The 15,981-nt window shown below is 35.9% G+C and overlaps 1 protein-coding gene across 1 annotated transcript in view; it reads left to right on the top strand.

Annotated features, from left to right (window-relative positions):
• mGluR (metabotropic Glutamate Receptor) overlaps positions 1-15,981 on the top strand; it is a 1,220,665-nt gene that overhangs the window by 533,922 nt on the left and 670,762 nt on the right. The window lies entirely within an intron of this gene.

Raw genomic sequence — 15,981 nt, 5'->3', positions numbered from 1 at the left:
GACTGAAAGTATTTGAGAACAAGATCCTGAGACGAATAATCGGACCCAAGAGGAACGGGAATGGGGAATTGCGGAAACTTCATAACGAGGAACTACATAAGTTATATGGTTTACGCAACATTGTTAGGGTCGTCAAGTCTAGGAGGCTTAGGTGGGCGGGTCATGTAGCTAGAATGGAAGAAAGTAGATACGGTTTCAAAGTCTTGACTGGAAGATCAAAAAACAACCATTAGGAAGACCTAGGCGCAGATGGGAGGACAATGTTAATGGATGGAAGATAGAAATACAAAGTAGAAAATGAATGCAATTGGCTAAGGATAGAAATCAGTGGAGAGCTTTTGTGAACGCATCATTGAACCTCCGGGTTCCATAGGCCATAGAGTTAGTTAGTTAGTTAGTTAGTTAGTTAAACTATAACATTTGTGTCCATAATCATCAAGATACGCAAATTGAATTCACACACAGCATGCACACATATACATTTACAATATATACTCGTACTTCTGAAAGTACGGCAACGCTTAATCTATATATTAAAACGCTGGGTTAATATGTTTATCTCCAAAGAAGAGATTATAAGTTTGTCTCCAATCTTTTCGACAATGAGATCTCGAAAGCCATAAGAAACGTGCCGTTTGTGCTGGTCGATTCCAAATTTGGTGTAGATTGTACAGTTCTAATTCAATATTTAAAAATACGGCCGCTATTTCTTTATTACATTTTTAGGGGTACACTGAAAGTGTTGATTAAAAAAATCGTATCGTACGAGTTATACACTTAAATACCACATATTTGTATCAGGTTTTGCATTGTCTCAGGTGTTTGTTTCATGTCTAAATAATAAGGAAAGACGAAGAATAAACATTTCTCCACTCTAAGATGAATCCTTATTACATGGAGTGTTTTGCCCAATGAACACCATATGTAACTGACATTATAATTAATTGTGTACCGTATGCAATGCATTTGCTTATTACATACTACATGCAAGAATAAAGAAAACACTGATCATACAGTTTATAACATTTTTATTCGTACACCTGAATTTTCGAGAAGACATGTAACATATATACACTTTACGTTTCTTATTTTTATATCTACTGTACTATGCAGTGGCGGACGGTGGATTGTGGTTTCGGGTGTTGCAGTACGAACGATCGGAGAGAGAAGATATAAAGTTGACCCATTGACTAATCAGCATAACATTAGATGCAAATGCTATTTGACATGTGAAATTAAATAAAATTCTGTTCTTTTTTTTTAAATAGAAAATGCAGAACATTTAATCCGATTAATCACCTTATTTAATTAGTAAGTTCATTCTTCTCTCTTTGATTGGAACAAATCTGCCTAATACATGCTAGTTGAACTCTAGTATTCTTATTGTCAGGTCTTTTTTGATGGAAAGCATAACCAATGATGATAACCTTTCTTCTGACATTCAATTTCTTGAAAGTGTCAATTCCTTTTGATGTGAGAAAAAAAAAACTTTTCTTCTTTTACTGACGCCATAGGTACAGTTAATATTAATTTCCGAAGCTTTGTAGATTCACTAAATATTTTTTCTAGATTATTGCGAACAATTCATTCTAGCAAACTCAGTCCCTGACAGTGATCCGAATTCCTCTTCAGTGTAGACTGAAGAGAGTTCGTAGCAGAGATTAATGTTATAAAAAAATGTACATTGAACACGCTTTATTCACAATTTATCTAGGAAAATTTAACATAAATTGTGGAAATGTATCTAGTGCATACAGCATTACTGCCATAAGATGTCCTGTAAATTTAAACCGTTTTTTTTTTTTTTCGAACACTCTCCTGAATTGCACTTTGCTTGTTTTGTCTAAGTCTTAATTGTAAGTTTTTCCTCAGTTGAAAGCTGGGATTTTTTTTTAAAGTTATTTACAAAAGTCATGGTATGCAATTCATTCAGAATTTGTAGGTTATGTACAGAATTAAGGCACACACAATAAAATTAAATCTAATAACTAATAACCAAAACAGCTGATACAAAAGAGATACTGGTATATACCTCTTTCGTTCATATTCAAGACGTAAAATTTCAGATATAGAAAAAAAAAACTTCTATACTCTTCTTATTATTAAAAAAATAATATATTTCATATTCCATAATGATTCAAATATTAAGACTCTTTTGAGTGATCAAAGCAAAAATAAAAACATAAATTAAGCTTTAGTAATTGAGGAGAATAATTTGTGAAATTGTACTACGCATTTTAGTAACTGACTTTCTGCTAGGTACTGAAATGGGTCAAGGACTACCATAACTATAAATGCTAATAGCTCGTTACCTTTTTGAAGTTGCGGCACAATAGAGATATTCAAGCACGCTGAATGGTGGAATGGATGTATTGTTTTTGGGAACTTTTGATGCGAAAATATAAATAGCTTACAGCCTTCATTCATCGACTCCTACCATTGAGAAAGATTAATCAAGTTAGCCATTATTTTGAAAAACATGAAGGGGCACTGGATTTAAATATCAAACACTTTTCACTGTACTTTTTTTTTAATAACTAGCTGAACCTGCGCTCTCTACACAGAGCATCATTTATATATGAGCACGAATCTTCTTGTCATTCCTCACAACATATCTACATGCCCCTTTGCAGACACAGGTGAAAGCCCTTTTGATATATATATATATATATATATATATATATATATATATATATATATATATATCTAAATGGCCTAAAGGTACAATAAGGAGGAGAATTTTCGATTTTTGTTTTTTCAGCTTGAATAAATGGTTATCCTTCTTTTCCCATTACCATTGGGCATGAAACAAACGCCTCAGAGATATACAATCTCTGTATACAACTATATCTTGTTGGAATGTATAACTTATAGAAGATGACACTTCATTAAAATTTCAACATTTCCAGTGTACCGGTACACTTAAAAATGAAATAAAGAAATAACACCTTTTTTTTCTATATATATATATATATATATATATATATATATATATATATATATATATATATATATATATATATATATATATATATATATATATTCAACTAGAATTGGCCAATCTACACAAAATTTGGAATCGACCAGTGAAAACGGCATGTTTCTAGCACTTGTGGTTTTCGAGATCTGATTATCGAAAATATTGGAGACAAACATATAAACCTAGCATTTTAATATATAGACTAGCTGAACCTGCGCTCTCTACACAGCGCATCATTCAAATATCAGGATGAATCTCATTGTCATTCTTCACAGGTACATGTCCCTTTACAGACACAAGTGAAAGACGTATTGACAAAAATCAACAAAGGATACCATAAAGTAATATATCGCAAAGTTTGAAGGATTTAAGCGTACTTTCGGTTGGAGTTTGTAATTCATGTATGATCAGTGTTATGTTTCTTCTTGCATGTAGTATGTAACAAGCAAATACATTACCATTAAATAACAAGCAATATGCCAGTGATATATGGTGTTAATTGGGCAGAACACTCCAAACAATAAAGATTCATCTTAAACTGCAGAAATGGACATCCTTCGCTTTCAATATCATTTGGGCATGAAAAAAACGCCTCATAGATATACTACTACTGTATACAATTACGCTGTGTTGGAATGTATAACGCGTAGGATGCAATGTTTTACTTTTTTAAAAAGGCAAGGGTGGGTAAGTATAGCGAAATGGCCCAAGATGAATCTTAGGACGACAAGTGGTGGTATATAGCTCCCCCCACGATGCATTAATCCCTCACGTTTCAAACCTCAACTCTCATTTGCTCATGAGAAATGGCGCAAAATCGAAAAAGTAGGATTAATTTATTTCTCACGAATGGCTTGATTGATTTTGTTCAAACTTGCATGTATGTATACGTGTATACAAGGGATTTGCCTAAAAAGATACAGCTTCCCCCCGACCACTTCCCCCTAAAAAAAATCGATTCAATACATTGAGCATCTTTTGACCTATGATGGTCTGCGAGCACAATTATGAAAAAAATAGATGTCGCTTTAACCCTACAATCACATATATTTTTTTTTTTTCAAAATTATATCGGGTACACCATAGTCAAAATTAGCCATAACCAACCATACCACACCTAAAAAGGAGCAATTGCAAAACGAACAGCTATTGATGTTGCTTTAGGATATTTGCTACGTGAATGAGTGAGAAAACACACATGAAGTGTCAAATTCACTTTGGCCCCATTTGATAGTCTGTGACGCCCCCATCCCTAGTTTGGGATATAGTAGAACTGCTGATATTTAACAATTTATTTGGGAATAGGGATGGGCACGAGCGAGTTCGAGCGAGTTTTCATTGAAACTCGACTCGACTCGAAACACACATCTTCGAGCTCGACTTGAGAACACGACTCGAAAATTTTCCTCTAACTCGACTCGAATTTGACTCGATTTTCGAACCGAGTCGAGAAAAAACGAGCCAAGTACTGAGTGTAGTTTCAAGTACTTTCGTCAAGTATTCTACATGGAGAATATAATTATTATCAATGCTACTACTACCACTATAGCATTATTACTGTATTACTATTATCATTATTATTATTATTATTATTATTATTATTATTATTATTATTATTATTATTATTATTATTATTATTATTATTATTATTATAAAAACACCATGTAAACATGAAAGATAGATGGTTTAATCTGATTACGAAAAACTAATTGACTGCTGACCTCGGTAGTCGTGAAGTCTAGGAGGCAAAGACATCCTTCACGAGCTTCTGGGTTTGAGTTCCGGAGGAGCAAGTATCCGGGCTCGAACCAATAATCGTTGAAAGTTAGAGGACGCCGGCCACATATGTTCAAAACTGCTTGGTCCGGGTTTAGGTTTCTCAACTTCTCGAGCTGCTCGGCTCACAGCTCATTCCCTATCGAGCCGAGCTAACAGCTCACCCATCCAAACCGACACGAGCCGAAACAAACCGAGCTGATGGCTCACCCTAACCGAGGCGGCTCGAGACGATGGCTCACCTGAGCCTAGTCAGTGCCTCATCTCAACCAAGCCGGCTCGAGCTGTTCGCTCAGTTGAACCGAGAAGCCGGTTAACATCCCTACACGGGTTGGGCTTCTGCTTCGGCTCAAAACTGGCACCACCAGGTCCCAGCCTTGGTGGTGAGAACTACAGTATATTCTTATGTTAGTGCTCACGTCATTTGAGGCTGTCTCGTTGTAAAAATCCATTGTCGTCTTGTTAATCGAGACGAGGCGAGATGCGAGCAGTGTCTCACCTCGTGAGCAACACTAAAAATATTCCGCATTATTGCTTACATTTCTCATAACTTTCGCTTTCCAGTCTAATCAGGCAATGATTTCAAAACGAGTTGAAACGAGGTAAAGGAGCGAGCCATTTTTCAAACTCGACTCGATTCGAAACTCGACCTCAAAACAGTGACTCGGCTCGGAACTCGACTCGAGAAAATTACCTTTGACTCGACTCGAAACTCGATTCGAATTCGTTTTGAATTTCAAGTTAAGTGGAATTTTAGTTCGACTCTTTCCCATCCCTATTTGGGAATGAACACCCAAAACAAATTTTAAAACAAACATGAAACTATGAATCTTTTTGGTTGTGTGAATTCGTCACAAAAAAGGAACACCGGCTGCCAAAAGCGTCTGTTGCGATTTTTCTTGGAGGGGAGAGCCCCCATCTACATAAGAATTGTACTTTTATATTAGTAAATTAGTAGTCAATTTATTAAAATGTAGACGCTGTAAAACTTATATTGGTGACAGAGGTTATGGAGTTCGTATGTCTGCATTTAAAGGCAAAAAATCACAATTATCAACTGTAGAAGCAATGATACAGGTTTGTTTTAAAAATTTTGTTGGGCAGTTGAAGCTACACATGGAATTCTGAAAGAAAAGTATTGTCTGTTGGATGAAATATTAGCTAGTATCGGCCCAAATTAAAGAATTGCTAGTTTTCTAGTCAATAAATTCTTCATACTTGTGACACCAGATGAAAACTACTCTGCAATTACAGCAATCATGAAATCTTCGAAAACTTCAGGAAACGACAACATCTTTGCAGCGTTTATTGAACAGAAGAAATTGCGAAAAGATAAATTCTGTTTCATCTATTTCTTCACAGGATCTTGAGGATTTTCTTCGAATGACCGAGTGATATTTGAAAGCAGTGGCGGATCTAGCCCTGGGCCGGGGGGTCTAGGCCTTCACAGTTTTTCGAGTGGCAAAAGTATTTGAAACTTTTATTTATATATTTTTGAAAGTTTATGGTAAACTAATGATATACCTTCATAGTTAGGGTTATGGCTGGCCTCCCAGCTATTACCTTCTAGATCCGCCAGTGTTTGAAAGGATTGTTTTGTGGATCATTCCAATATAAATAGACAATATGTTATTTGGCTGAAATGTTGGATGAAAGAGGTAATATTAATATGCAGCATGTTAAAGACAGCGACAAGATATTGAAAACCACAGTGCATTCAAGACATACACAAATGCTTCATCTAAAACCAAATACAGAAAGTTACAAAAGTCATTAAGTATTATTGCGACTGTGCAAATGGATTGCGAACAGTCGGATCTTGTTCCCGTGTTGCAGCCATTATTTATTACCTCAGTTACGGAAAATATTTTTCGATGATCCCAAAACCAGCACAACATTCGATTACGACATTTGTGTGGTCATAATTGAAAACAGTGGCACGGACTGAAGTACATACTACAATGCTCCTTTCACCCTTACTTGTTTCATACACTGAAATGCTTGTACTTCTTACATGTGACTTACGTTCCGTTTGCATTGTATTTTATTATATTTCTTGGGTGAAAATACCTTTTATTCAATTGTTTCAGTTTTCCAATCAAAGATAACAACCAGGGCCTAGAGTTGAACGGTAATCACCAGGTTATGGCATACGCTGATGATGTAAATTTAATAGAGGATGATAGAAGAGCAATAGAAAGAAATGCAGAGATCTTATTAAACGCTTGCAGGAACATGGGTTTAGAAGTAAATGCAGAGAAAACTAAATACATGGAAGTGCATCGAGACCTTAATACAGCAAATTATGGATGTGTTAAAATATTAAATAATACTTTTGATAAAGTGGATAGTTTCAAATATCTAGGATCAATATTAACAGACGAAAATCATATTCACGAATAAATTAGATGTCGACTAAAAGCAGGGAATTCATGTCACTATTCGGTTCAAAATCACTTGTCGTCGCGAATTCTGTCGAGGAATCTGAAGCTTAAAATATACAAAACGATAATCATGCCTGTTGTTCTGTATGGTTGCAAAACATGGTCGCTTAGCCTGAGGGAAGAACATAGACTTAAAGTGTTTGAGAACAAGATATTGAGACTAATTATCGGACACAAGAGGAACGGGAATGGGGAATGGCGGAAACTTCATAACGAGGAACTACATAATTTATATGGTTTACCCAACATTGTTAGGGTCGTGAAGTCTGGGAGGCTTAGGTGGGCGGGTCATGTAGCTAGAATGGAAGAAAGTAGAAACGCTTTCAAAGTCTTGACAGGAAGACCAATCGGAAAACGACCATTAGGAAGACCTAGGCGCAGATGGGAGGACAATATTAATGAATGGATCTCTCAAAGATAGGAATACAAAGTAGAAACTGGATGCAATTGGCTAAGGATAGAAATCAGTGGAGAGCTTTTGTGAACGCGGCATTGAACCTCCGGGTTCCATAGGCCATAGAGTTAGTTAGTTAGTTAGTTTCAGTTTTCCACACCTCTAGTTCTTATCCCCATCCCCCCTCTCAGGACCTGTTGGAGACACTACAACAAAGGTTGCATTACACTTTGGTGTTGTTGATGGTAATTATCTTTCCAGCTGAGTTATTTCACTTTGATTGAACACTGTAGGTATAGGTAATGTTGAAAAAATGAAATAAAATCTTTAATGATTACATCCCAGTCGTAACGATTATGCCGGTTAGGCTAAAGGAGACGGTGATGATGAGAGATGAATGAAATGGTGGAATGAAAAAAGTGGGAGGAAAAGGGAGAACCCCGAGAAAACCCACGCACATGGTGTTTGTTCACTTGGCGGGAGCAGGGTTTGAACCCGGGACCCCAAGCACCAGAGGTGAACGCTCTACCACTGAGCCACTACGGTCTCTTTATTTAACGTTGATGTTTTACATGAACACACACTGAAACTTCAGGCATCCTCAAATGGGATATTTATGGGGCCTAATGACAATTTTAACCTCATATTCATATTCAGGCTGATTGATAAATATGAAATAAACACCAATATCAACAGTTTCAGTTTGGCTCAAAGTGGGGATGGGGACGCCAAAGACCATCAAATGGGGCCTCAGTGAATTTGGTGTTTTTCAGGTGTGATTTCTCATTCATTCATGTAGCAAATATGCTAAAGTTACATCAACAGCTGTTCGTTTTGCAACTGTCCCCCTTTTAGGTGTGGTATGTTGTTTTTGACCATGGTGCACCCGTGATACAATTTTGAAAAAAAAATATATGCGATTGTAGGATTAAATCGACATCTTTTTATTTTTAATTTTTTTTTTCATAATTGTACTCGCAGACCATCATAGGTCAAAAGGGGTTCAAAATATTGAATCGGATTTTTTGAGGGGGGAAATGGTCGGACGGAGTTGGTAATTTTTTAAAAAAAAGCTCTTGTATACACGTATACATACATACAAGTTTGAACAAAATCGATACTTCAGAAATAAATTAATCCCACTTTTTTTTCGATTTCGTGTCATTTCTCATGAATCAATGAGAGTTGAGGGTTGAAACGTGAAGGATTAATGCACCTTGGTGATACCTATATACCACCCACTTGTCGTCTCAAGATTTTCCTGGAGCTATTTCACTATACTTGTCCACCCACGCCCTTTCAACATTTCTTGTGTACTCCCAAAAAATGTAATAAAGAAATAGCGGTCTTTTTTTTTTTAATATTCAATTAGAACTGGACAACTGGAATCGACCAGTGAAAACGGCATGTTTTTAGCACTTGTGGTTTTCGAGATCTCATTGTCGAAAGAATTGGAGACAAACACATAAACCTAGCATCTTAATATAAAGATACTCTAATAGTTCTGTTGATTCTTCCTGATACGTGAAGGGAAAATGCACATTAGACAACACGTTAAATGTATTTGTATTTATGAAATACGTTTATGTGTATGAAATGTGTTTGTTCCTATCTGGCCACGCTACTGAAATAGGTTCAGATTCTTTTTTTTTTCCTGTATCTCCCACACGTTCTTAATGATATTTTTACCGTGATTCTTGATGGTGCGTTGTCTCTGAAAACACGACACTTCTCCCAGCAGCTTGTCATGTAATCGATTGAAGCCAGGCAAGAGTCATTCCACGAACTGAGATGCGAGCGTTACCCACTTTTACAAAGTAGGCCAACTCTATTTGTAATGGTTGTGTCTTATTGCCTGAAGAACATAATCAGAAATCCAACCGTACTGAAGAAAGCGAGAGGAAAGAACGCACACATCCCGAGAAGAAGAGATTGGAAGTTGAAGCAATATGCGGGATCAAATGCTTGTTCTTCCCCTCCCTTCTCTTTCTTCTTTAACTCAGGACTGGAGACTGAATTCAAGGTTGACTGTTTCCTTTTTCCAGAGATTGCTTCTGGAGTCTTCCCACAACTGTAATAAGGAGCGAGTGTGCACCAAGCAGAATTGCTTATACGTTAGGGGGAAGTAATGAAGCAATATAAAATTCTGAAAACTGAAAACAGAGAAGGTATCATAAAAAATAAACATCATGTGGAAATATTTAATTTACTTGTGACAGGAGGATAAGTTATACGGAATTATATTTACTTTCCAGAAATCGAATCCTGCAAGTCAACTTATTCTTTTCACTGTTTCTAATATAGTGAACGGGGAGATAATTTGTTTACACTGGCTAAACATTATTAGAACTTTACTGTTAGGCGCACCATTTAATATAGTATTCAGTGATATCCTGCGTGGATTAAAAGTAGCTTGACATTTGTACATAATGAAATACTGTCTATGATAGATTGTAGGTATGAGTAAAAAATAAATTCAGTCAGCTGGGTATCTATTTTTTTCTTTTATCTGAATATTCTTGAAGATGAAATGAAATCTTTAAGTTTTACGTCCCACGGTTATGTCGGTTAGCCTAAAGCAGACGGTGAAGATGAGAAATGAATGAAATGGTGGAATGAAGAAAGTGGGAGGAAACGAGAGAATCCCGAGAAAACCCATGCACACGGTGTTTATCCACCACAAAGTTTAAGAGCTATATTTCGATCCTACATAATGAAATATCGTTCTACACCTGGACAGATATGGAGTGGGTCATGGGTCAAGTGGGCCAAGATTTCTGAGTGGGTCGTGGGTCAACAGGACGTGACTCACTCTGATCCACCGACCTACTACGACCTTCCAATCCACTCAGCTCAGTGCAGTATAGACAGCATCTTCTGAACACTGATGAATTCGTTTACAATTTACTTGCAAGGCCTTCATTTTTCTTCCTTTTTTATTTGTTCATCTTTTTTTATTTACCTCAGATGAGTATATCTAACACGTGTAAGTGAAAGAAAAAAAATAAAAACTTCATGTACTTTTGAATATTAATATTTGTAATTGTAATAATAGCAATATGATTTACTACTTGGCTTTTGATACGGTCGAATTCAATACTATATCTTTCTTCTTTCTCTACACTGGCTACTTTGTCTTGATTTAAGATTTTCAACATTCATTCTATTTCCCTCTGAAAAGTATCTGTAATTCGACAAACAAATAATTATATACGATAATTAAATTGAAATTCACCGTGATTTGGCCCAGGACAAATATTTCAACATTTTAGATTGAAATGGTCAGTTCCACTGGTTCTGGTATTGTAACAGATCTGTGCTTGACCGATTGACCGTAGAAATTCAAACTCCTATTAGCGATAATTTCACAGCCGTATTTTATTGCAAGTGCAAACTTTTTATTCAGTTTGAGAGGAGGCCGTGTATCAAGGGTCGGAGTTGATGACAATGGCTTTTGGTTGGTGGTGCGTCAGAGTCTGTCATGGAGGGTCACGCTTGATGTTGGGTCAGAGTGGGTCACGGTGCGTGTTGGGTTAGTGGGTTATGGGTCAAATTTCAATTGATCCACGACATCTTTGCAGCTGGAAGTGCAAAGACCTTCGAAACTGGACGGGTGGTCAGACATTTTGAATATGACTATACACTACACAGGGCATGGTTTCTTTAACTATATTTCTAGTAGGGATGGGCAAAACCGGTTTTTATAAAAACCGAAAACCGGTTTCTATAAAAATCGAAACACGAAAAACCAGTTTCGGTGAAAACTTTCCGAAAACACACAAAACTATTTCTGTGGAAATGGATTCGGTTTCCGGAGAACAACGAAACACCATTCTGGTCAGAAATAGAACAAATTTTGGAATAAAACCGGAATCGGTTTTGAAGAAAACCGAAACCGGATCAGGTGAAAAACCGAACCGGTTTTGGAGAAAACCGGTAACCAGTTTTGAAGGAAACCGATAACCGGTCGAAACAGTTTTTTTTGAAAATTTTCAAAAAACGGTTTCGGTTTCTATAAAAACCGGTTTCGGTTTTTCAAAAAACCGAAAAACCGGTTTTGTGCCCACCACTAATTTCTAGTAATATTGGTTAATGTTCATCGGTTAATAATGGAATTAACTAAAAATGATAGTAAGTTGTTGTCGTCGACAATGTCAGAACCCCTAAATTTAACACATGCATTATAAACAATCAAACTCCCCCAATTGAGTACAAGCATAATGCATTATAAGATATATATATATATATATATTGCCAACCTGGGTTGCTCTTAATAAAATTTAGTAAAACTTGAATATGTAGAGCACTCTGAGCTCCCCAGATTGATCTAATTTGCATGAAGCAAATCTATATCTACTCGCATTTATATGAGAGGTAAGTTTGGGGATACTCCACCACTGGTTGCATTGATTGAGGGCCAACCAGAGCCCTATTAAAATGATAACAACAATGTCTACTTAAACATGTGTATTTTAACAGAACTAGTAATCATTTATGTGTAAAGTGTTGTTTGTGTAATGAAGACTTAAGAAAGTGTAATTTAATGTGTAACTCATGTATAACGAATTGGGTTAGCACAGAATTTGGTTGTGACACATACCTGTTGTTGATGATTTGTCGAACCAAGCACTGAATGATCGTATACCAGTAACAGCAGTCGGTTGTATTTCAACGTTGAACTTCTTAGACTGTTCTCTTAGTATTTGAAGTTAATAATGTTTTAACTTGACGAATTTTAGAACTTTAAATGCTACTTCTCTAATATTGATCCTCTGATAATGCTACTCTGATAATCATCTCATTGAATAAAATAAAAGGTTTTTATACAACTCAAACTGCTGACGATCCAGTAATACGGTTTCAGCACTCGGGCCGATTTTCGTCCACGTGCGTCCCAGATCTAAAAAGATCTTATTCAACCAAATTCTCATAACCTCAATTCAATCATGATGACACGAAACAATGTCACTTTCTTGATGTCCTCATTGTCCGAAGAAAAGTGTGGATGTTAACAAATTTATTACATAACATTACAAGCTCTTGTTGATAGACTAGAATTCATACAATTTGAAGTATACACATACTGTATTCTTTGCACATATCTCTTTAGAGATAAACAAGAGTAAATTAGGTCTCCTGAAACTCAAGACCGTACTACAATTAAACTAAACAAATTAAACCAATAATTAATAATTATCTATGGTCTTGACAATATATATATATATATATATATATATATATATATATATATATATATATATATATATATATATATAAGGTATATGTATATATATATATATTTATTTATTTATTTATTTATTTATTTATTTATTTATTTAAAGAAATAGGAACGAGCTTCAAAAATCTACTAAAAATGCAGAAAATAATGCAATTGGAGGAAAAAAAACAGTTTTGAATGTTGCAAGAGCACTGCCAGAACGTACTTAAAAAGAATGAAGAGATGAAGCGGGAAGAATAACTGGGATTGTTCCTACATGTAAAAGTAAAGTAAGGGACGCTTAGTCGACTGTATAAACCACATCTCTATATGCTCTACTGTTTGTGTTCGGATATCTCTCGAACAGGCCGACGGACAAAGCTGCTTTGTAGGACTTCCAATACTTATGCATAGCATAGTTTGGAAGTCTAAAATTCCCTCCCGTCCAAGAGTTATCGCGTCGAGTAGCATACGTACAGACGAATTTACTAATGTAAATAATACAATATGCGTCATCCTAATAAATTTGTAAACTGTAAACAAGTCGAGTTTGTAATCAAGCACGATTCTAATCTTTTGTGTACAGAGAGCCAAAGGAAATGATTAATTATTAGTTCTTTTAAACCAGAAATAGATTATTTTCCGATAACATGAAAATTAAAGAAATACTGATAAACTAATTCAACTTGGCTTCTCAATCAACTATTCTGTTCCTTGAAAAAAAGTGCAGCTGCTTCCTTCCTCAGATGTTCTACTTGGGAGACAGGGATAAAACAACGAGTTTTCTCTGTCACCCGTAAACCCTTTAACTACTGCAACAAGTGTCAAGTGGAAAATATCTTTGGAGTTAATGTCGAGGAGAAAATGGACTGAAGCACTACCATTACCACCGTTAATGAGAAAGTGTTGCAGATTCAAACATTGAAGTTCTTCAATATTTGTTGTTTAATATATACAAATTAACCCTTCAAGCTTTCAGTTAAATACCCATCAGCCACTTCGAAAGGCGGTAATTTTAAATCACCAAAACACCAAGTTTCGCATAATGTCACAAAATTGAACATTTTTTTTTTTAAATCGCACAATTACAATGAAATTTTCAGGACCTGTAAAGGAAACTTTACACTACACAAAAATGAATATATAATGACATTTGTACTGTAATGACAAAAATAGAAATAAAAATAAAAACTTTCATCTTGCGCTTACAAAGTACTCCTTCTGCCTTGTGTTCTTGTTAGTTTAGAAGTCCAACTTTATATGGTAAAGTTTGACAAACTAGCGGATGGCAGTACATTGGGGTATACTATTGAATAACATGCGTATTTGTTAATGTGGAAAAATAACAGATGGTTGAATATGAATAATTTTGTCACTATTACACGGGACGTATACGTGTACATTGAACCACCTCTAGAAGCACTATGGTGATCCGTATATGTGTACGTGGAACAGGTTCCAAGAGTTAAACAAACTAATCTATTCGTTTTATGTTTTCTATGTACATCAAAGCAATGACAGCTAAGATATAGCAAGAAAAAAATAGTTGATGTGGATTCAACATCAAGAATACATCCCTTGTACACCCGTTTATTTATTTATTTATTTATTGAAATCAAAAGTGGTAGATCTTCACTTTCGGTTTCAATATTAATTCATACTAGTTTAGAGGTATACCGTAGTTTCACGATGTGAACCACAACACTTGTGTTTTTAAACTATTGCTAATACTTAATTGGTTTAAACTAAACAATTACTCTCTCTCTCTTTTTCCGTGTGCAATCTGTTCATTTCTATCATTAATCACCGACCACGCTTGTAATAGTGACAGCAATAATCTTATCGGCTCACCTCTTCACCGCACAAACGCACATCATTTTATACAGAGCGCTGACCTCAAAGCACGTTCATAAGAAAAAGAAACAGTTCCCAAATGTCCCGGATTTTACGGGACAGTTCATTATTTTATGATTTTGTCCCGCGTCCCGGGGAGCTTCGATATGGGACGGCAAAAGTTCCGTATTTTGCCCAAATGACAAATTTACCTCACACAACGACTTTAAAGCTCGCAATTTTTAATGAGTCGTCTGCGCTGCCTGCCAGGCGCCCACGTCCCTCGTCTGTCACGCGAGTCGCCCACCTGTCCAGCAGATAAAACAGCTGTTGCAAGCGGAATACGCGACAAAACGGTGGGGTGCTGACTGCCACAGCCAATTATTGGTGCTGATTGCCACGACTGGTGCTTATTGCCAATATCAAGGTGCTGACTGCCACGATGGCGTGCTGACTGCCACGAGCCTGAGAGAAAGTTGCTAGACGTAGCATTACCGGATGCTAAGAAGCATGAAAGAAACTAGATGATCCTTAGGATCGTGTTGTTCAGACCAACACCTAACAAAAGTAAACAGGTCTCTGTATGTACACTCATGTCCAAAATTTTTGTCACATGATTATAAATATGTTGTTCTAGTAATATAATTTGATAACGAATGTGCCCGGTATTTCTTATAATGTTAGTATGTGTATAATCGGCAAAGACAAGTATGTGGTAAACTTCATGTCAAAAGAGCAGTAAATAAGAACAATAAAACGAAAATAAAATTTTCTTGTCCGTTTAGTTACATTTTATTTTACTCATTATGATTTTCGTATTTATAATTCTTTTCCTATGCAATTTATCACAAATATAAATTTCCTGATTATACACATAATATAAGTATTAAAAGTACTCTGCAAAATTATCAAATTATATTCTTACAAGAAGACAGTTATAGATATGCGACAATAATTTCGGACATGATCGTACTTTCAGTTTTGTCAGGGAGCGGTGCGTACAAAATTGGTATGATTTATGTATTCTCACTTGAACTCCCTATGTCAGCATGAACTGTGTACAGCTGTGCAAATTGTTTCGAGCAGCTCTTGAAAGTTCCATCAAAAAAGCACTGCTGGCTGTACCCCACAAGAGAAGTTCAGGAGAAAGCCCTCGCCTGCAGAGAAACTAAGCATGCCATTTGAAGTCCCAATTCATGCTGATTATAACAAGCTAATAAAATTCTTGTACGGTTGAGAACGGTTCGAGATATTCAACTTGGAAGTTTATATGAGAAAATGAGGATATACGCATTTATACACGTTAAGTACAACATAATTAGTAACGAATATTGAC

Source organism: Thermobia domestica, chromosome 6, assembly GCF_964235325.1.
Source record: "Thermobia domestica chromosome 6, izTheDome1.hap1.1, whole genome shotgun sequence".
NCBI lineage: Eukaryota > Metazoa > Arthropoda > Insecta > Zygentoma > Lepismatidae > Thermobia > Thermobia domestica.
This window is presented reverse-complemented; position numbering and strand designations above follow the sequence as displayed.